The sequence below is a fragment of the Podarcis vaucheri genome (assembly GCF_965113315.1).
Source record: "Podarcis vaucheri genome assembly, chromosome: 3".
Taxonomy (NCBI): domain Eukaryota; kingdom Metazoa; phylum Chordata; class Lepidosauria; order Squamata; family Lacertidae; genus Podarcis; species Podarcis vaucheri.
The window spans coordinates 101,226,564-101,248,439 of record NC_138761.1 but is presented as its reverse complement, the minus strand read 5'-3'; the positions used below and the strand labels follow the sequence as shown (position 1 = coordinate 101,248,439).

Below are 21,876 nucleotides of genomic sequence, written 5' to 3'. Positions count from 1 at the left end.
ACGATCTATAGCATCCCTGAAAGCAGCTGTTTAACATTCTGGAGAATGTTTTCTGAAATGATTGAGAATTTGCTTTTACGGCAGAGTTTAAAGCGCGCCAGCGCTGCACTGAAGCCAATTTAATCCTTTGGGGCAATATCAGTCATACTTAAGTCCACTGATTTCAATGGATCTACTCTGCATTTGGCTAACGTTGAACAATTAGTCATTGTTTGCTATGCTAAAGGGTCTAAGTATTGAACGAATGTGTTGCTATGTGAACTCTATACCAGACCCTCCAAGTGTCCCAATTTTCCATTTAGAGAAGCCATCCCAGTTTCTGATTTGATCCTGGAATGTCACACTTATCCTTAGGATGTCCCTATTTTCACTGGGGAAATGTTGGAAGGTATGGAGTTATCCGACCCCCAAAGCTGTCTGAAGGCAATCCTGTATAGGGAAGTTTTTTAATGTTTAATGTTTTATTATGTTGGAAGCTGCCCAGAGTGGCTGGGGCAACTCAGTAAGATGCGTGGGGCATAAATAGTAAAATTATCATTACGGAATGGGACGTCCCTATTTTCATCAGAGAAATGTTGGAGGATATGCTATATAAGATTACCTGTTGCATCAGGATACTCTAATCCTTGCATTACCCGCTTCTCCTGAATCCAAGCACTGCACCGTTTTCAGACTTTTGAAATAGCTCTGCTTGGTTTCTCCCAGAATTGAATGAAAAGCCCTTATTCCCACTGTTGGCATTGATAAAAGCCAGCATGTTGCCATCTGGACGCTATGTGCACCTGAGACAAGCACTTTAGCTGATAAAAAAAAAATGTAAACACAGAGACAAATGCAAAAAGACAAAGAATAAAAAAGGCAGTGGAGATCTGAGGTTCGTATTCAGGAGGGACTCTTATTTAAATTTGCTTAGCAGAAGCAAACATTGGTTTTATTATCCCGGTGGCATGTGGTCTTCTTGCTACGTACAGGTAGAAAGGCTGTCTACCTTACATAGCACCAGATTTATTTTGAACTGAAAAATTAATATTATATTTCACTTTAAATCTTTTTACACTATTCAAACAGAAACCATGCTGCTGGTTTTTTTTTTGACCACAGTTGGTTTTCCTCTTTACTATTGTGTTGTCCTGTGCACATCTGCAGGGAATTCAGTTTATTTCAGCTTGCATTTCTTTTGAAAATGCTCAACTTCATTCTGAAAATGATTTCATAGCTTGGCATGTAAAAGATTTCAGTAGATGTGAACTTGTTTTAACCTGGCAGAGCCCTTGAGATCAGAAAATAATGTGGGCCAAAATGAAAAAAATTAAGGTTAGATCGTTAAGATAAATTATAGAACAAAAATTGAGAAAGATGGAAAGAATTTACTGAAATAGTTAATTGAACTAGAATACAAAAAAGGGAGGTGTGAGGAGGTCGATGAAACAAGTAAATGAAAGGTAAAGATATGGAATACTGGATGTGTGTTTTAGTGTTTTTGCTTCTTTTTGCTGTATTGTTTTTTATGTTTTTCTTTTTATGTATTGTAATGTATGCTCTGTTAAACTTTTTATTGTTTTCCTTTTTTCTTTTTTCTGTAATCTTTAAACTTCTAATAAATATCATTTAAAAAAAAGAGATCGGAAAATAATGGATCTAGGGTTGGTTAGAGTATTAAAAAAACCACACAATCAAAATAGTGGTCACTAGCTGCTGTCTAATTTTAGTCTACTTTGCGTGTGTTGCTAATATGCAACCCTAGAACTTCCCCTTAAACTCAACTGGATACACTTTTGACTGGGCAGGGCTGTGTCTCTGACAAAGTCCACCAGCAATTTATTCAGAAATCCGGATGCATATATGGCGGTTTTATTGCTGAGGAAATCCTATTTGCAGTCGAGAGTGGGAGTTGAGTGGAGCCTTGGATGTACAGCTGTGCTCCTAGCGGAACTGAAAGTCAGACATTACAGCTAATCACTGCCATTGTCCTGATAGAGCAGAAATGACTCATTAATTGAACATCTCTCTTATCTTGCCACGGGCAGGGAAAAAAGATCATGTACTAGAAACACTTGATGCCTGAATTCAAGAGTAACTAGAAACCCAAAACTGAGAATGCATGTATGTATGTATGTGCTGGCAACTACTACATACACTCATTTACTGGCACAATGTTGCATTTAGTACACTCCAGTTGTTCTTTAGTTTTTTTTACTATACTCCTGTTGCATTTAAATATATACCAATGGCACAATAATAATTTGATTCTCATGGAGTCATATAATAATAATGCCACTCTGGGCAGCTTACAGCACATAACAAATGGTAAAACATTAGACATTAAAAATTTCCCGATACAGGAAATAGAATTTCCCCAATACCAGATCTAAGGCATGTCCGCGACTATGAGTTAGGCCAAACATAATCAGGGACAGCCCCATGGAGGCCATGCCTTTCACGGAGTCCTGAGCGGCCCCTTGTAAGGTTGTGTTGGCATGGATGTTAAAATCCCCTAGGACGACCAAACTAGGTGTGTCCAGGAGAACATCCACCACAACCTGGAGCAGCTCAGACAGGGAATCCTTGGTGCAGCGGGGAGGTCGGTACACCAAAAGAAATCCTGTACTGCCCCTACTTCCCAGCTTCCCAGCGGGACCTGACATCTTTCCGCAAGGCCTGCAAGACAGAGTTGTTCCACCAGGCCTTTGGTCAGAGCCCAGCCTGACTCCCTCCTCTGGCAACCTGCACAGAACTTTGCTTAACGGTTGCCATTAATTTGATTTTAATTAATTGTTATAATGAAATGTTTTAGAATGTTAGATTATTTGATTGTTTGATTGTTTGATTGTTGTTAGCCGCCCTGAGCCCGACTTTGGCTGGGGAGGGCGGGATATAAATAAATTTTTTATTATTATTATTATTATTATTATTATTATTATTATTATTATTATTCCAGAACATGGAAACTGGGTCTTCCCAATAGGACGCCTAGTGCGAGCTAATGACTTCCTAAAAACCACTGCAACCCCCTCTTTCCCTGCCCATATGAACTAGGTTGCTGTGCGTACGAGAAACCTGGTGAAAGAGAAACATGGAAAGAGTCAAAGGTCCTTCACTAACCACTTCACACAATCCTTCTTGCAGCATGCAAAAGAGCAAGCGCACTGTAATATTGTCTAAGATCCTAGCTACGAAGGAAGAACAGCTTGTCCTAGCTTTTGCATATACTGATGTATTATTTGGGGAAGATGCGGAGCAACAATCCTCCCTTCCCTGACACCGAGAAGTCATTACTTCAAGCATTTCTCATTCTCATACAGCAGGAACATATTTCCTGCCTAGTGGGAAATGTTGTGTCATAGGCTAACAACGGCACAGTCTGGCGTTGCAATGAGGAGACACAAGAGCACCTTTTAGGAACACCAGTCACCCGCAACACTTGCTTTTAACCCAGCTCATTGGTAGCAGGCTTGGCTGGCAGCACTTCCAACAACAGTGGTTTCCCTAAATATTTGTCAAACTTTCGAAGTGGAATTCAGCTTGTTGCATAGTTTTTCTTATGCACTACAATAGCTTATAGACTGCTGTGGTTTAACAGAAATCCAGTTTTGTGAACTGTATATTTACCAAGAAGTGCTATGGAATTGCTCAGAGAAGATTGGGGGGGGGGGCTGCTGTTACTGATATTATTTTTTGTGTCTTCATTTTAGATCCTAATATGATTTATGTGGATTCCCCCCCCCCCAATTTGTGTACTTTTTGATGTTTTATTTATTTATGATTACTTTTTTATGTTTGTTATTAAGGAAACCAGCTCTGAGCGTTCACTGAAAGGACAGATTGTGAAGCTGAGCCTCCAATACTTTGGCCACCTCATGAGAAGAGAAGACTCCCTGGAAAAGACCCTGATGTTGGGAAAGATGGAGGGCACAAGGAGAAGGGGATGGCAGAGGACGAGATGGTTGGATAGTGTTCTCGAAGCTGAGCTTGACCAAACTGTGGGAGGCAGTGGAAGACGGGAGTGCCTGGCGTGCTCTGGTTCATGGGGTCACGAAGAGTCGGACACGACTAAACAACAACAACAAGTTTTTTACATGTTGTAAGCTGCCTTCAACATGGTTTTAACTATGGAAAGGCAGCATACAAATAAAATTATGTATGTATGTCAATAGAGTTATTTTAGGCACCTAAATAGATGTGTGCTTTTTACCTGTATATTTTTTTCACAATGTGTGACAAAACATATTAAATGAATCAATACCACCGGAATGTGAAACACCTACACCTATACTATATTGTTCTTAAACTATCAGAAGCTGTAGTTCCTATATAAACTTAATGGAATTCTGAGCATTTTGGATAATTTTATAATGAGATCTCATTGTAGAGAACCAAGTGACCTCTATTTGAATATCATTTCAGTTTTAAAGCTGTTTTTTTAAATGCATTTGATGATATTTCAGTACCTAAAAATCAACACTGACAGTCATAACCATGAAATCCTGATCTTCATATATATAAGAATATAAAATGAGTTGGTTTGTTTCCATGGGCTATCAAATGACGGTGGAGGGGGGGGGAAATATACCTTGTAGATTTTGCAGAGTCATCTGTTAATATTTCTCAAGGTTCCTAACTGCATAAATGCATGCTTTTTTATGTAACTTAGAGACACAGGAACGTGATTAGCACATCAACGGCTTCGCTAACAATATATTTGCCTTCAGCGATTTATGTTGTAGTGAATTAGAACCATTCAACTTGGCACAACATACTCAGATATTATTCACAGGCTGGAAAAGCAACAAGAAGATAAATATTCTGCCACTAATGAAGCTGCTTCTTCCCACCATGTTTACAAGCTCTCAGCTGTGGTACAGCTGATACTAAACTGTTGCTAAGAAAAAAATCAAGAAATGTAAATAAGTAGTGAAGGGGGGGGGGAGAAATGAATCTGCAGGGGAATGTGTTAAAGGGGAAGGGTCTTTAATTGGGATTTCATTTTAATATCTCATGGGGATAGTGGGGACCCAGAAAAACATCATCATCCAAGTGATTGTTTTCTTTGGCCAAACAATCTTTTCTGACTTGTTCCCTTTTAAAGCTTGCTTTGAATTGCAGGCTTACTTTATGTTTTGAAATGCATAAAGCTATAATTAAGGAAAGACTTCAGACTTCCTCCTCCTCAACTGGTACCGATGTAGGAACCCTCTGTCATTTCAACTTGTGTGCAACACACAAACACACTTGTAGTTAAAATATTTTTAAACATATGAAAAAGTCTATCCAATTAAGTAGAACTGTGTGGTGGAGGCTGGCATGAAGAAGGAATTGATTGTGCAACCAATTCTATTACGGGCACCTAAGGACTCAGCTACATTGGCAAAGAAAAAACGCTTTATATGTGTTGTTTATGCATTCTAACACTGTGACACCAGATGGTGCTGTGGAGTTTCTGTTTCTGCATACCCGATTTCTCATACAAAGTTTGCAACACGTTTAACTGAAATGCTTCTTTGATGTGTCTAGATCCAGCCTAAATGCTGTAACATATTTCTGGCATATTGCGTACATCAGATCAACAGTGCGCTGCAAAAACATTCAGTCAGCGCAAAAACCAATTCAGGTCTTCCAGCATATTCAGTTTATTTCTTCATTCCTCAACTTGTGTGGCTATACATACATTTTGAATGATAGATTTTGATCTGGTAGATAGATAACATTGCTAGGCTCTGAAACTGAAACCATGGAAAAGAGAGATTCCTAACACACATCGTTCTCAAATTATGGGAGCCTTTTGCTTAGTCTTCAGCAAAATGTGTGGATAATTAGTCACAGGGCCTAAAAAAGAGCTGCTTGGATTAGATGATCTATGAGTTTATGTCCTTCAAAATCTGTCATTCTGTAACTGGCTTATCCAGAATCATGCAAGCTGCATTATATACCTGATGAACATACCAAACTTCACAGCTGGCTTAGCAGCACAAGCAAAGTACATAGATAGAGGTGATCCTGTTCGCAATGTGTAGTTAGACTTTCAAAAAGCTTTTGACGAAGTACCTTGCCAAAGATTCCTGAATAAGCTTAGCAGTCATGAAGTAGAGGTCCTTAAGTAGTTAAGAAAGAGGAAGCAAAGAGTAGAAATAAATGGACAGTTCTCTCAATGGAGGGATATAGAAAGGATTGGTACTAAGACCAGTGCTTCTTAACTTGTTCATAACTGATACAGAGTTAAGTATCCAAGTTTGCAGGGATGCGGGTGGCACTGTGGGTTAAACCACAGAGCCTAGGACTTGCCGATCTGAAGGTCGGCGGTTCGAATCCCCGCGACGGGGTGAGCTCCTGTTGCTCGGTCCCAGCTCCTGCCAACCTAGCATTACGAAGTGCAAGTAGATGAATAGGTACTGCTCCAGCGGGAAGGTAAACGCCGTTTCCGTGTGCTGCTCTGGTTCGCCAGAAGCGGCTTAGTCATGCTGGCCACATGACCCGGAAGCTGTACGCCGGCTCCCTTGGCCAATAAAGCGAGATGAGCACCACAACCCCAGAGTCGGCCACGACTGGACCTAATGGTCAGGGGTCCCTTTACCTTTACCTGTCCAAGTTTGCAGATTAAACCAAGTTGTAAAGGGCAGTTAAAACAAAAAGGGATTGCGGAAAGCTCTGAAAGGATCTCTCCAAACTGAGTGAATAGGATGTAAAATGGCAAATGTGACTCAATGTACACAAATGTAAATGGATGTATATCAAGGCACATATATACGAACTGTATGTATGAACTGGCAGTGACTGGTTAGGAACAAGACTTTGGGATCATAGTGGATAACAGTGTTGTATGGTGAATTTTTTCATAGAGGAACAGTTAGACCCAGAGGTGCCAGTTTGAGAGGGCAATTGTAAGGGGATGCGTGTTTGACGTCCTGACGCCACACGTGTGAGCATTACGCCTCCCTCCCTAAGCCAGGCAGAATCTTCCATGGTTGGGGAAGGAGGCACCAAGGGAATATTTAGGGGAATAGCCTAGTCTCCCTAGTCCTTTGACGACATGCCATTGGTGGATAACTTAATGAATATGTTGGCACTGTGTTTTTTATAAGGTGAATTTCATGTTAAGGATAATTAGGAAACTGGTTGAAGATAAAACTAGCAATACAATGTCATTATACAAATCTATGGAGTGACCCTACGTGGAGTACTGTGTTCACTTCTGGTTGGCTCACCTCAACAAGGATATTATAGAGCTGGAAAAGGTTCAGGAAAGGGGAAAAAACAACAACGATCAATTGGCTAGAGAGGCTCCTCTATGCAGAAAGGTTACAATGCTTGGGATGTTTGATAAAAGGTGAGTAACAGCAAACAGGATAGAGGTGTATGAAATTGTAGAGAAAGTGGGCAGAGAAAGGTTTTTCTCAATCTCTCATAATACTAGAACTCAGTGACATTCAATGAAGATGAACACTGGGAGACTCAGGAGAGAAAAGAAAGCACATATTTACACAGTGCATAAGCCAACTATGGAATTTGCTCCCAGAGGAGGCAGTGATGGCCACCAACTTGGATGAGTTTAAATGGAAATCAGACAATTTATTGGAAATGAAAAAGTTCCCTACACACACACACACACACACACACACACACACACACACACACATTCTCTCTCTCTCTCTCTCTCTTCCTTTTTCTGGGATATATACAGAACTTCCCCTTCATGCATCACTGCCTTGTCGCGGTGAAGGGGCTTGAATACCTCAGAGAAGCTATGAGCTATGCCGTGCAGGGCCACCCAAGATGGACAGGTCATAGCCAAGAGTTTAGACTAAATGTGATCCACCTGGAGAAGGAACTGGCAAACCACTCCAGTATTTTGCCAAGAAAACTCCATGGACATAAAAAAGGAGAAGCTTTGAGAAGAAAGTGAGAGTTTCCAAGGCATGCTCTGGTTCATGGCATCACGGAGAGTCGAACACGACTAAGATGACTAAACAACATACAGAACTTAAGAGATTTTACACAAAAAGTGAACAGCACGCACACAATGGCACAGAACCAATCAGTGACTGTGTGCCAGTGAAAGTGGAACAGGGTGGAATTAGTCGCTCAGTCCTTCCCTAAGAACAGAGAATATTTTTTAACTGACGCTGTGTCTATACACTCTATACCTTCAAAGCAAATTCAAAGCACTCCCCCCAATGCATTCTGGGAACTGTGGTTTGTTAAGGCTTGCTGGGAACTCTGTGAGGAGCAAGCTACAATGCCCTGAATTCTTTGAGGGAGCTCTGAATGTGCTTTAAAGGTTATTGTGTGCAGGCAACCTGATGGAAATAATGCAGGGTAAATACCATATTAAAAATTAGCTTTAAAATTTGCCCTTGTCTTTATACATGGGTAGTGCAGAGGGGGGTTGGGCAATTGGTTGCAGCCACGAGCAGGAGATTTTCTGTGGCGACAGGGCAGGTGATTGGTGGCTGTGTGAAGGGCTGCTTGCGATTGGCTGCCTCTGTGGCAATAGCGCGGTTGATTGGCGGCTGCGGGTCTTCGGCGATGCGTGCTATCGCCAGTGGTGGGTGAGCAATATTCAGCCATTCCAGCCCCCATAAAAGCTCAACAACTCTGTGCCATCTCTCCCCGCCCCATTTTCTTAAATCGGAGTCCTCCCGTCTTATACATGGGGGCGTCCTATAGACGGAAAACTACAGTACAGTGGTACCTCGGGTTACATACACTTCAGGTTACATACGCTTCAGGTTACAGACTCTGCTAACCCAGAAATAGTGCTTCAGGTTAAGAACTTTGCTTCAGGATGAGAACAGAAATTGTGCTCCAGCGGCATGGCAGCAGCAGGAGGCCCCATTAGCTAAAGTGGTGCTTCAGGTTAAGAACAGTTTCAGGTTAAGAACGGACCTCCAGAACAAATTAAGTACATAACCAGAGGTACCACTGTACACGAAAGAGAAGCACCCTAAAATCAACAGAGAATGCAAAGCAAAATTACCGAAAAGACGACAAGCCTGTCCTCTGTTTGAAATCCAATGTACACATATTCTCACACACATACATACACATATCCCCAACGTAAGTGTGTCCCTAATCACTAAGTGTTTGCCAATATTAACTATAAGATCTTTACAAGCTCTGCTGGAAAAACCACTGCAAAAAGCTTTTCTGTGAATTTGTGTATTACAGAAGTAGCCACTCAGCCCTCTTTTTCTCTGCCACCCTCGCAAACCACACTCAAATGCCGCCCCCTATCCCCACTTCTGTATATATTCTTTAAAAAAATACTTTCCACAATTAACTGTCTGTCTACCTGCTCCTGGGTGGGAGGGCTGAATCATCCCTACATGAATGCCAACCTCAGACAAACCCCATCTACCAGAAAGTGTTCCTGAAGAGAGGGAAGGTCAGGACCACTCCAAGTAGCAGACCGGAAATATTTTCTAAATTCCATCACACCTTTCACCACCCTCACTTTCTCAAACCCTGCTTAGAGCTTGTTTCCTCCCCCTTGTGAGGAGCCTTTCAGGCACCTTGGAAATAGAACAAGAATCAAGTGATGGAATGGTTGCCATGGAGAAACTGCGAAGTTTTCTTTATTTTGAGTTGAATGGCAGAGAACTGCAAAAACACAGCAGCTGTACAACTTGGTAGGAAATAAGCAACTGCCAATCAGGGACTACAATAATTGGTAACTTAAAGAGAAGGGGAGAGAGAGAGAGAGAGAGAGAGAGAGAGAGAGAGAGAGAGAGAGAGAGAGAGACTAGAGGTAAGAAACCACATATTTTTCCTTCTTCCGCCCAGCTCTATTCCTTCTAATTCTTTGTGAATAAGATACTGACTTGGGAGTGTTAAGACTAAAATGTCCAACGCAGTATAATAAAAGCTCCTCCTACATTAAATTTACCCAAGATTTTTAACACAATATAAGGCCACCCCTAAATTTGCTCCATGTCTGATATTTTAAAGGCACAGGCTTCGTTTATTGCAATTTGGGATTTCAAGATCATGCAGCATCTCTCCAGATTTCTACAGGCTCTCTCTCTCTCTCTCTCCCTCCCTCTCTCTCTCTGTTACACACACACACACACGATATATATATATGGGTTGCATGTAGATATTCCATGAGCAGGGTTCCATTCACAGGAAGCTATGTTGGAAGGTGAGATGGGGAAGTAGCTAATCTGCAGTGTTCCAGCACATGAAATGTTCGGATTTACCAGGAAGTCTCATAGTTACCAGTAAACTTCATAGGGAACTAAGCGCCTTCAGAAAATTGAAATCAGTGTGGCCTTATCAGAATGCATTCATCGTGGATGCAGATGTGAAAAGCATATACTTCCAAATCACATTTCAAAATCCAAAAGTTTCTGCTGCCATCCAACGCCTTAAAAAGTTGCAAAAGCTGAACTCACGTGCTAACAAAGAGTAGTATGACCCACATTAAGGATGTGTCAAAGAGGAAGCATGAAGTGTTCACTCTACTTAACACCCAAACAAGGTGGATATTAACAGGGTTAAGGAATAGAAATAAAAGTCATGTATGTAGAGCAATAACAGGAACCAGTTCACTGCTAATCACTTGCCAAATTACAGTAATTTTAAGACTATATGGCAGAGGTAAGATTCAAGAAGGATACGTATAAAGCATCTAATGTTAATTGTTAAATAGTGAAATCTGCAATTGCATCATAAAAATTGCTACTTTCTATTCCTTTAATTACAGACCAGCACCATGATCACAGAGCAAATCTATCAAAGTATTCCAAGCTGCACACTTTTTGAAGGGATCTGTGTGGTCTTTTCCATTCCATGTGCTAGTTGCAGGTTTTTGCATGGCGTTGCTGTTCCCCTGCATAGCATAAGGGGAAAAGAAGAGGATGACTTGCTGGAATACACTGATGCTTCCTCCCAGGTTTATGGCATGTTCTTTGGTCTGGCTAAAATCTGCTGCCGCTGACTGGCAGAGGCTGAATGGGAGATGGAAGGAAGCAACCCAGCTTCATTTGCTCATACTATCAGGGACAGCTTAGAGCAGGGCTGGGAAACCTGTTACAGCCTAAGGACCACAGTCCCACATGAAGAACATTCTGGGGAACCACATGCCAGTGATGATGGGCAGAGCAATGGACGGGACTCTTACCTTTGCACAGGAGGCTAAATTCCAATCATCCAAAGGCTAAGAGCTTCTACATACTCCTCATTTCTCCATTCAGGCAAGCAAGAGACATTGTCAAAGCTCAAGGACATATCCAAGTCAGGAGAAAGAACCTGAGGAGCATGTGCAGCAGGGTGGGTGATGGGTGTGGCCTAGACAAGGGTGTGGCCTAGGCAGAGTCCCAAGGGCTAGGCAGAGAAGCCTCCAAGCATTAGGTTCCCTGACCCTGGCTTGGAGGAACCTTCTACCTCCTTTTCCATCACTTCAGTCATGCATTTTAAGACAGCACATGTGTGCAAATCTGGCCCAAATTGTAAGAATAAACAGGCTCCAGGAACATCTGAGGGACAAAATTAAGACAACAAGATTTGTTACAGAGTCACCTGTTTGCGTGTTCAGACCCAGAAACCTCCCCCGTAAATAAATTCACACTTGACTCAAAATTTTGGTTTTGGTTTTTGGAAGAATTTAGGCCACAACTTTATTGATTACAGAAAGTAACTGGTTGCATAGGCTCTGGTTCGACCAAAGGTTCCAGCATAGATCAGCCAAGGGTGAACACCTGGATAAGCGGAAAGCCGGGAGCGGGCTATCTCCACCACCCAAATGTCCCCCTGGACTCAGGCACGGGCACAACCCCCTCTCAGGGGTTGACCAAACCATCAAGTCCCTGGATTCCTTTAATGGAATACCCTTCACATAGGGATGGCAAGACCGTTCTGCCATCCCTATCACCTGAACCACAGCCTATCCGCAACCTTACAAGTTGTGACGCTTTGCTACACGGCAGGCGAAACCCATATGGCAACAGCAAATCAGCCAAGTGGGGAAAATTCCTGCCATGCCCCGTCTCAATGACAGACGACACACAACAGCATAGCAAGGTCAAGCGCAAAGCCCTAAAAGTAGGGAGAGGTGGGCGGGTGTTCCGAATGCACGTGCCGAAAGAGGAAGCTCTGGGTCACATGCATGGGCATAAATAGGTTCCTTGAACCGTTTGGACTGCGTCCCATTGGCCAGATTGCACCCGGCTACAAGGGACCTACCAATCGGGTGTTGTGGCTGACCAATCGTACCTGCACACAACACAGGGTGTCGGTTTTCCAGGTCTCACCTCTTTAAGGGAGGACCCGATTTCTGTAAAACCCACAAAAGCTACAATTATAAAAACAAGGGTGTGCAAGCAGTGGAAATAGCAATGCCAGTTCTATTCCATTGCGCTGCATTGCCAGTTGCCATGCCGTTTTATTACCTGGTGGGTTTGTGCCAACGTAGCTGGCAGTGGAGTGGCAGGAACGAAGCAACATGGCCATTTCCGCTCCTCCTCCAATCATCATTGTGGAAGACCAGCTCCACCCGCCCCGCAAAATGTTACTGGCTAACTCCCTGAGCTGTGTAAAACATACATGGGAAACTCCTGCCACATTGAGTTATGTTACTGAAAACAAGGCACTGCTGTTCCACTAGGACAAGGGACTTGCATGAGCAGAACAGACATTTCTCCTCTCCTCTTCTCTCCTTCTCTCCCCTGCAGTCAGCCCCCCCCCCCCCGAGGGTTGGCAACCCTCTGGAGAAGACTTTTGAAGGAGAGGAAATGGAAGTGCCAGTAGAACTCTGCTGGTGCTGCTTTGTTTATAATTCATAAAAACCTAATTTTTAAAGCCAAAATAGAGGCCTTTCAACATTAGCAAGTTTAACAGAGCACTCAGCACGGATCACACAATAACCTCATATCAGTGCTCTCTGTCTGCAGAAACATTAGCCAAATAACCCCTATACCACAACAATGAAGCAACTAAGTATAGTCCGATCTTTTGCTAAAACCCAGCTCTGACAGCTTCCCTGCCCTTCTCAGGCATGAACAGCAGGACCAATGCCACTTCCTGATGGAGGTCCTGTGTGTGTTTTTTGTAGCTGCTTTTGGGTGTGCTTCAGGCTCTTCTTTTAGAAACCTGGTGCACATTGGCTCCTAGCTGAAAATCAATTTGGATCAAAGCCTCCACAGGACCATGAGAAAAACTCAGTCATATTTTGAATGTACCTCTTATTGGAAAGAGTACATCATGCAGCAGTACAGCCTGTGTAAAAGACACTTATCAGATCACAGGCTCACATCTAGGGATGCTTGTGGAATTTAATTTCTTTGAATTCTGAGGCACAGTGATCTGGTCCATGCTTCCTGGACTGAGGTGAGGACCGAGATGTAATAATACAACAGATTCCACACTTCTCTGAATTTTACAATACAGGTCCCAACACAAAAAAGTAACAAAATGTATTAAAGGGAGATTATACATGTAGAAATGTACACATTGAGATAATAGGTATTGAAATATGCATTTTGTGAGAAAATCTATATTTAACTGAAATTTTTGCAGACTATATATATATATATATATATATATATGCAGGTTTTGGTGTCTATAGCCTCCAACGTTCTGGGCAGAGAGGAAGTTCCTAGATTAGTGTGCCTTTTCTTCTTTTGTTCCTTAATTACTTGAGGGATATCTTGGGTGATTTCATGAGTGATATTCTGAATACCACTGGGTGGGTCATTAAGTGTAGAATAATCATGGAAGCCATCGAGATAGAGAAACACCCTCACAACATGAACAAGCGTGACGACACGTCCCGCCTGCCAGACATCTGGAAATTAGCCCTCCCCACAAAAACCGACACCAGAACCAGAGGCACACAGAACGCCGTCACCAATCAACCACACCAGACCCAAACCCAGACCCTCGCCACAGACATATTACAGACTCCATCCAGTAGCCAAACTATAGTGGCACCTCTGGATGCTGCACCCCCCTGCAATCCCTACACAGATCTGGCTGGCACAAGGCACAAAACCACAGCTCGCCCCTATACACGAAGCCAAGCCAGAGCACAACTAAATGCAGCACAGCCATCTTCTCAGAAAAAACTCTTCACAAGCTCAAGAGGTCAAGACACGAAAGCTTTAGCAACTAATCTACACTTAATGACCCACCCAGTGGTATTCAGAATATCACTCATGAAATCACCCAAGATATCCCTCAAGTAATTAAGGAACAAAAGAAGAAAAGGCACACTAATCTAGGAACTTCCTCTCTGCCCAGAACGTTGGAGGCTATACACCACACCCCTCAACAGTATTTATAGGAACTCAAACACCAGACTCTGCTCTGTTCCAGTAACAAGAAGCCGAAAGCACCAGCCTGAAGATGACGAGTGAGACCTCGTCGAAACGTCGCACAGACACCCCGACTCTTACACGGGAAGACACCCGAAGACACCAAAACCTGCATTCCTGTACCCGTGAAAATCTACGAAAGCAAATATATATATATATATATATATATATATATATATATATATATATATATATGGTATGTGTGTGTGTCACTCTCTCTCTCTCTCTCTCTCTCTCTCTCTCTCACACACACACACACACAGATTAATGGGGAAATGGGATGGAACAGATTTACAAATGACTCAAAATCCTACTGACTGGAAATAGACTTATCCATTCCAACTTATATGCAGCAAAACAGCAAAATAATACCCCACATGGCATAGACCAAATCAAGTTTATAGCCAGGCACCAAATCTCTGACCAAATTAATAGATTACTCAGTATTATTTGCAGATTATTCAAACAGTCATTCTCTTAGTCCACTTAGTCTTCTTTTCAGTTAAACGCCACAAAATTTACATTTGAGTAGCATCAGGGTTTAGGCGCTGTGGGTAAAAGCCTCAGCACCTAGGACTTGCCGATCACATGGTCGGCGGTTCGAATCCCCGCGGCGGGGTACGCTCCCGTCGTTCGGTCCCAGCGCCTGCCAACCTAGCAGTTCAAAAGCACTCCTGGGTGCAAGTAGATAAATAGGGACCGCTTACCAGCGGGAAGGTAAACGGCGTTCCGTGTGCTGCGCTGGCTCACCAGATGCAGCTTGTCACACTGGCCACGTGACCCGGAAGTGTCTTCGGACAGCGCTGGCTCCCGGCCTCTAGAGTGAGATGAGCGCACAACCCTAGAGTCTGGCAAGACTGGCCCGTACGGGCAGGGGTACCTTTACCTTTACCTAATTTTTGGTTGGGCAGCTGCAACTGCGTTTGGACAGGAAGAGCCTTGCTAGCCACAGTACAGAAGGTGTGGGTACAAATTTAGGAATAATTACAAATATTTAAATGAAAATACACCAAGTATCTCCAGAGTGGGGGAAGCTGACTAGGCAGCCTGAATACCTGCACAGTCTCCTGTCCAGGTGTTCATTGTGGATGAACAACCACAAGGCCCCTCCCGATCCCCCTTTTTCTTTTTCTTGACCAGGCAGCCCCTCAATCAGAGGGCACCTTCAAACAGAGGACTGCCCTCCAACAGCCGTTCAAAACAGAGAGCTGCCACTTGTATAGTAGGATACAAGGCCCCCCTAACTGCCTCATTTAGCCGTGTAACAAGGTCTCTGAGGCAGAGATGGTCAGTTTCACAGTTCACAGCACAATGGTTCTTAAGGGTCCCAGAAGGCAAGGAAATAGTACCTTAACTACTATCATTGCTGCAGTTCTGTCTCTTCTACCAAAGCGAAGGGCTACAGAGTGAACAAAAGCTTTTTGTCACAAACTGACAGGTGAAAAGCAGAGCGGCGCGTTTCTGATGACACAGGATTCAGTCGCAGGAAAGTGGCTTCAGAGAAATCCCACTGAACAAAGACATCAAATGTTTTTTTTTAAATGTGCTGCGCTCAGCTGATCTGCCAGGCAGAGAGGAAGCAAATATAGTGGAAACATCCACAATTGGAATGAAGGCTGCAGCTCTAAGCTCACCTTCAGCCTGGTGAGCCTTAATGGAGCGAAAGGGTCCCCTGGTGCGCTTGCAGCCTCTCTGTGCATGGCAGTCAGGGTGAAAGGCCCAAGTGACAGCAGTGGAGGCAACTTGGGACGCAACATATTGTGGGCAAGCTCAGCCTCTCTCTGCCGATGGGATGCACCAACTGGGGACACTCTGATGGCTTCCATTGATGGGGTCCCACTGGCAAGCATTTCCACTTGCCTAAATGGCAACAGAAAAAGAACTCTGCACTGACAGAATGATGTTGGCGTAATTCTGCAGGCAGATATCAGTGGAGATCAGCAGCCGGGCAGCTCTACCTCATCCACCACCAGCCCACCCAGTGGAAAGGGTTCCCCCCTATATTGTGCCCTGTGCTTTTTACTTTCTTGGGCTCCATGATCACTGCAGATGATGACAGCAGCCATGTAATTAACACACCTGCTTCCTGGGAGAAAAGCAATGACAAACCTAGACAGCATCTTAAAAAGCAGAGACATCACCTTGCCAGTGATGTATGGAAGTGAGAGCTGAAGAATTGATGCTTTTGGATTATGGTGCTGGAGGTGAGTCTTGAGAGTCCCATGGACTGCAAGAAGATCAAACCTCTCCATTCTTAAGGAAATCAGCCCTGAGTGCTCACTGGAAGGACAGATCCTGAAGCTGAGGCTCCAATACTTTGGCCACCTCATGAGAAGAGAAGACTCCCTGGAAAAGACCCTGATGTTGGGAAAGATGGAGGGCACAAGGAGAAGGGGACGACAGAGGACGAGATGGTTGGACAGTGTTCTCGAAGCTACCAGCATGAGTTTGACCATACTGTGGAGGGCAGTGGAAACAGGAGTGCCTGGTGTGCTCTGGTCCAAGGGGTCACGAAGAGTCGGACACGACTAAACGACTAAACAACAACAACAAAGCAGAATATTGAACTAGATAGCCCAGACCATTTGTTTTACAGGCACTCCTTTTCATATTTTAGGTTGTCATAATGTAAAACATTGTTACTGCTTTGTTTGTTATTATGCTTCAGGATTTAACCTCTTTCTGCTGGGCCTGTAAGACAGAGCTATTCCGCCTGGCCTTTAATTTGATTTCAGCCTGATCTTTTATTTCCTTTCTCTTCCCTCCCCCTCCCCTTTTATGAAGATTACCCACTCTGAGACCCCACAACTAATTCTCCCCTGGCCTCCTCGCTGGCCCAAGTAGGACTAATTCAGCCAGCTAGCCCTGGTGATTATCTAATGCTTATTAGATGGATTTCCCCTAAATTGATTTCTGAACTTTGAATTTTATTGTTATTCATGTTTTAATACTGCATTTTATGCTGCTTTTACAATTAAGTGTTTTAAATTTGTTGTTAGCTGCCCTGAGCCTGGTTTTTGAACTGGGAAGGGTGGGGTAGAAATAAAAAAAAATTAGTATAAATAAAATTTATTATTATACATTTTTGTCTTTTTTATATACAGCGAAATGATCGTCAGGTGTAAGGCAGTATGTATGTATAAAAGAAATTAGATAAATAAATAAAGAATACAAAAGGATTTATCAATGCAGAATAGCAGTGGAGAGGGAGAAATTGTGGCACAGTAGTATATATAAAACGTACCAGTTATTTCTTAAAAAAACATATTAAAGGGTCAAAATAAAATGCTCCCAAGTACACCTGCTGCACATCCAGTTATGAAATCACTGGCAAAAGAGCAGGGTCTCCTTGCCTCCACTTGCTTTCTACAGTTCTTGGCAATTGCACTCATACATCTACCCTTGTTTCAAGGTTCATTATTATTACCTAAGTTATTATCATAAGCTTGTTTCCAAGAGGGCTGTGTGATCACATTTCTGAGATCCTGCCTTTCTCTTTGAAACACAATAACCTTCAGCTTTCCTCCTTCTGGTTGCTTCCCTACCCGCCAGACATGTCAGAGAATCCCATTGGAAAATGGAAATGGGGAGAGGTAGTTGCCATAATTCACGCATCCATCATAAGTCAGGTACAGAGATCACACAAGTGGATACGAGTGATATTTGCAATCGTTTTAATTTATTTTTAACATCATGAAACGTTACATAAATAACGAAGTGATTTTCTGCCCTGTTTTTGACGTTTCCCTTCCTTGGAAAGGGGATGAAATTAATTATATAATTAATTTGGTGACTTTCAGGCCATCAGTGGGACGCGGAAGGCGCTGTGGTCTAAACCACTGAGCCTAGGGCTTGCCGATCAGAAGGTTGGCAGTTCGAATCCCCGCGACAAGGTGAGCTCCCGTTGCTCGGTCCCTGCTCCTGCCAACCTAGCAGTTCGAAAGCACGTCAAAGTGCAAGTAGATAAATAGGTACAGCCCTGGCAGGAAGGTAAATGCCGTTTCCGTGCGCTGCTCTGGTTCACCAGAAGTGGCTTAGTCATGCTGGCCACATGACCCAGAAGCTGTACACCAGCTCCCTCGGCCAATAAAGCGAGATGAGCACTGCAACCCCAGAGTCGTCCACGACTGGACCTAACGGTCAAGGTCCCTTTACCTTTTCAGGCCATCACAGGTAGAGGGATGAATAGCATCAGTAGAAGCAGAAATCAAACGGTGGTGGAAAGGAAACAAATCTGACCGTGACTGTGAGGAACATGGGATGGGACAGAAATTGCTTACATCCCCTTACATCCACCTGCTAACTATGGGACAAAACTGAAAACAGGGTGAAGGTGGACTACATTGTGCTCAGGGAAAGCGAGCCAAAAGAAATTCACAGATGAATCACTGTGTGCGCGTGTGTCTGTCTACAGAACAACACTTTCCAGCTTGTAAATCTGAATGGGCTATTGTGTTATTTGGGTCTTCCCCCCTGTATAAAGTGTGCATCTGGTTCTTTTCAGGAAAGGCACATTCTCTCAGGGTTACAGATCCTAAAGTAGCCTCTTTCCTTCCCAAAGCTACACGTTGGCTTTACCCTTCCCTCTTCCCTTTTCAATTTATATGCTGTCTCCCTTCTCCAACAGTCAGCACTCAAGCAAGCTGCTGGCTCAGGCATATCGCTGCAATTCTACTCTGCTAGAATTCTCTATTTAATCACCGACAGCTGTGAGGGAGCTCTTTGCTACAGGCATAGCTGAGCCACTGCTGTTTCTTAAAGAGACAGCAGCTCCCCACCCCCACCCTGCCCGTCTGTCCACCTAAAACAACAACAACAACAATCCTTGTCTACATAAAGGTTTTCATTCACCTGATGTTATTTGATACTTCTTGCATGCTGACTAGGAAATACGAGCTTTGTGTCAACCTGGATCACATATAACACTTACGGTTTCCCACACCCAGGAACTCCCACTTCTTTTTGATGGACAACCCAAATGGACAATTGATGGACAACTGATGGACAATTTCTTTTTTTTGGGCGGTGGGGGGTGAGGCGGTAATGAGTGGCATGCACCCTGAAGCCTATTGACACATAGTTCTGGGTGCCATGCTGCTGTACAGCTGCTGGTATGCTACAAAGAGGTGCCAGAATGCACCAAAGACGCTGTGGAACTCAGTTTCGGTGAGTTCTGGCTGGAAAAAAGCCCTGCTCACACCCATTTTTTTTTAAAAAAAATAGATTGTAGTTTAGTCCAAAAACACCTGTTTTGGACAGGGTTTGTGGGGGAAACTTCAGAGATTGCTACAATCCTATACAGTGGACGCTCGGGTTGCGAATGTGATCCATGCGGGATGCACGTTCGCAACCCGCAGTGTTCACAACCGGCAATGGCGTTGTCTGTGCACGCACAGGTTGCCATTCAGCACTTCTGCGCATGTGCAAAGTGTGATTTAGCGCTTCTGTGCATGCATGACTGCCGAAACCCAGAAGTAACCCATTCTGGCACGTCCGGGTTTTGGGGATCCGTAACCTGAAAAAATGCAACCTGAAGCGTCTGTAACCTTACGTATGACTGTATACTCATTTGCAAGGGAGCAAGTCCAACTGAGCACAGTGGGGCTTGCTTTGGAATAAATATGCATGTAAATGTATGCTCCACTTGTCAATCTTTTTAAGTACTGGAAAAGTAGCTGGTTTGGACATAGTCTTACAGCAGGGGTGGGGAACGTCTATCCCATAGGCCTGGCATAGGTCTCAATTTGGCCCTTGAGTTTGTTTTCTCCAAGCCATGGCCATGTGTACCACCTTGATATCATACAGGAGGGGGAGGGAATTTTATCCGCCCACCCCACTGCCAGATGTTACTGATATACTGAGCTCCTGAATAAGATTCAGGCAGGGAGGAAACTGTTTCCCATCCCTGGTACAAGGCAAGAGCTTGAGAAAAAGACATCAATGATCCGACTTCTCTCTGTGTAAATAACAATTGCACTGTATTTCCATTGAATGCCTCACATGCACCTTCACAGTACTAATAAATTAACTGGTAACCAGTTTTCTTTGGTAGAGTGCCCTGCCTATAAGGCCTAGGCCAGCAGAACTAAGTGGCATCTTACAAATCAAAGACTAAAAGGAATGCAAGCACATCCTACTCACAAGCCATCCATTTTCTGTCTTAACACATCATTTGCTGAAATCTATTGTCTACAGCTTAATGAGTTCCACTCCAAAAAAAGTATTTACAGTGTGTACTGTGTTTTGTGCCTGATAAATAAATGAGAAGCATTTTCTTCTTTTCTGGAAAGTAGGAAATAGCACCAAAAAGGGTGGCTTGGGGCGATACAGAACCACTTGTGCAATGAGACTTTCCCTCCTACTTCTCTGCGAGTGCCTTGCTCCCTCGCTGAATCTGCTCCTGATTGTTGGGGGAACCCATCAGAACAGATTTAGCGGGGTGCTGAAAGTGCAAATAAAAATTATTGCGCTGACAGAATGAGAGACTTAGAGCGACGTTGGATTCCACTCTTGGGCTGCGATCCATCTCTTTGGAAGTAAATCCCATTGAGTCAATAAGACCTACTTCTGCATAGACCTACTTAGGGTCCACACTGTAAATAATCCTAAGCATTCTGGCTCCCAGTGCAGAGCTATGGACTTTTTCCTATCAGATTTATCCCTGGCGAGTGAATAATGTTAAATCAAAGCCATTATCTTGGGCTGTACTGCACACCCTGCTGAAGCATTCACCTCTCCCTTTTAAAAAAAAACCAAGCTATTTTCTTATGCTGTCGTTCTCCATGACTAAACATTATTTAACTGGCTTTCCTCGAAGAGGTACTGTTAAAGAACCCTATGGATTTTTACTACCCACAGACTAAACACGTTGCTGGTTTTTAGTTAGCAGCAAGCTGATGTGTCAAGAGAAATTAGATGCTCTTTTATGTGGTAGCCGGGAAGCAGCAATGTCCCTTTCTATAAAGATGTTATACGTGATTCTGCTCTTGCAAGAGTACATATATGAAATAGCAAGAAAGGACATTGTTTTCTGCTTCAGCAGAGTCATCTTTATGCCTGGGATAGTGTCATGCACCTCTTGTTCCCCAAAATGGGGGGCAGATTCAAAGAATAGCTTAATCTAGCAAGGTTTCCTCCCCTTATTTATTCCAATTATTTTAGTGTTTTGTGTAGTACAAAAACTGCCCAGTGCAAATGCTGTATGTTTTCACCTATGACAGCGGTGGGGGAATCTCATGTCCAGAGGTTAAATGCAGCTCCAAGCCCATGAACCTGGCCCTTGTGGCCAAACCTCCCCTCCCCCCCGGCCATGCTCTTTGCTGGCCAATGTTGTGGGCTGGCTGGTTGCGTGTCAAGGTCCCCTAAGCCACCCCTAAATAATTCACAATTCACACATAATTTTTGTTTAAGGTTTTTGGCATAATTTTGGTCACAACTTTATTAAAATACATAAATGTGAGTGGTTGCTTAGGCATTGGTTATGACTATCTGTCCCCATGCCCAGGGACAGAACTGACTTCTGGATTCCAGCAAAAGCCAGTGAGGGAAAGCAATATTGGGGGGAGCATGG

At 43.4% G+C, this 21,876-nt stretch overlaps 1 protein-coding gene across 13 annotated transcripts in view; it reads right to left on the bottom strand.

Moving 5' to 3' along the window:
* Positions 1 to 21,876, bottom strand: part of DLGAP2 (DLG associated protein 2) — a 402,575-nt gene that overhangs the window by 117,616 nt on the left and 263,083 nt on the right. Inside the window, exon 1 of one of the 13 annotated variants that reach the window (XM_082215478.1) lies at positions 9,433 to 9,499. The exons of 11 other annotated variants lie outside the window; for them this stretch is intronic. The gene's annotated coding sequence lies outside the window, so the exon portion shown is untranslated. Of the gene's footprint in view, positions 1 to 9,352; positions 9,500 to 21,876 lie in introns of those variants that run through there. One more of the 13 variants, XM_082215469.1, reaches the window with a different exon arrangement.